This window comes from Oxyura jamaicensis, chromosome 20 (assembly GCF_011077185.1).
Source record: "Oxyura jamaicensis isolate SHBP4307 breed ruddy duck chromosome 20, BPBGC_Ojam_1.0, whole genome shotgun sequence".
Classification (NCBI taxonomy): Eukaryota; Metazoa; Chordata; class Aves; order Anseriformes; family Anatidae; genus Oxyura; species Oxyura jamaicensis.
The window spans coordinates 9,115,455-9,117,369 of NC_048912.1; positions in this window are offsets into that span (position 1 = coordinate 9,115,455).

Here is a 1,915-nt window from a genome sequence, read left to right on the forward strand (position 1 = left end):
TAAGCAAGATCTGCACCATGCCTCTGCTTCCCTCCTATCGCCTTCATTTCATGTGGAACACAGTTCAATAGCAGGATGAATCAGATTATAATAGTGATTTATTTGATTTACTATCAAGTTTCTGGGTACCTAAGTTGATAGTGGAGGGTAAAGTATCAGGTGTGTGCATACCAATTTGGGAAGCCCAGGGGGTAATTCTTGTACTCAGAGTTCCCCTTTATGGCCTTGTTGTGTTGTGTTGCCTGCCAGCGGCTGCCTCTGCTGCCTTTCCTTCTTGCCTGACACATAGAGCCTGGAGTTCATTCAACACACTTAACAATTAAAGGCAAAGAGTTAGAACTTGTCGGGAGGAACATGCCCAAGAAAGCAAAGTATAATTCATCCTGATTATAAAATGCATTCCATTCCACACTTGTTTTGACATTGTCCCTTGGAGAAAAATATTTTGTCTCATAAAGAAGTCTCGTTGCTTTCCTTGTCAGGAGGAAAATTGCTCCATAAATGTTCAGCCCCAACCAAACCCTACAATGTAAAGATTTCTAATCTTCCTTCTGGAACCAAATACTGTAGGTTAAGTTTTACTGTTTATGTTGTTTCATAGCTACAGACTCCTGATCATACAGCTGCGAGGAGAGAGATCAAAAAACTATGATCAAGAGACGAAAATCAGCGTAGTCCATCCTCTGCTAGCACATGAGTATACAGGAATATAGAATGCAGGGTCAAGAGTGTGATTGTTTGAGGTTGTAGTGTACTGCCACATAAAGAAACAAGAAAGAGGTAAACAGTAATACTCATGTAGAGAGTTGGGTTGTCTTGAAACCTGTACACCGAAACACGCAACCACATCTCACATGTGGGTTCCATCCGCACCAGTTACACCTCTGCACAAAGCATTTGCAGGCACTGATTCTCTTGTGGCTGATACCAGTTTCATGCTTACATTTCTGTGTCAGCAAACAGTTTATTCCTGGTATATACCTCAGAATGTGAAAGGGACGAAGGCTGTGCAATTGCAGCCCTGAGCTACAGCACAGGAGAGTGAAGAACCAGAAATACTGTGAGCAGAGACCTCGGGACGGCAAGACCTCATGCTCTTTCTGTGACAAAACAATTTAGCACCTCTCTGTGATTTTTATTCTCTCCAAAGCTGATACTCAGAAATACCAAAGAATAATTTTGGTGAGTAATTATAATGTTCAGTTTCGCAAGGTAATATTCATACTTTTTCCCAAGACATGCATGGAAAGACACACCAAAAAAAATTGAATACAGACGCCCACACCACGGTATATCATTCCGCAAATTATCATAACACACACAACCAACATAAGGGATTAATGAGACTGTTGCAGTTTCAACCTCAATAGACTCTTTTGTTTAAATTCTCTGAAGTAAAAAGGCAGCATTTTCTTCTAAAGCTATACCTCTTACATGAATTTGCTATATCGGTGTCACAAATGACAAGCTGGAAATTGTTAAGCTTCCTCCTGTTATAAAAAGTGATAATTACATTAAAAACCTACACATACATATGCACTCCCACAGAGGTCAATGTGATGTTTCACATATTTAAAATTAATCAAGTGCTGAATTGTCGTCCTAAAATTTATTCTTTAAATCAACTTTAGCTATTAACATTTCTTAGAAGCAATTTCTCCAAGCTTGGGTTATTTTGCCACATCAGTTAAAGCATTGACAATGGCACTAATTCTACCTCTAGTTGTTGAGAACAAATATCCTCCCCGGTATGGAAAAAGTCAAACTAGAACACATTATCTGTGGTTTAATCAGAGCATTGAAAAGTTGTATGTAGAGAATGACTCAGAAAATGCTATAGAATAGCTGGCTTATAACGAACAGAACATACATGAAAAATGACAGATTGTCAGTCCTAACAACTGGCGTTTGCTCT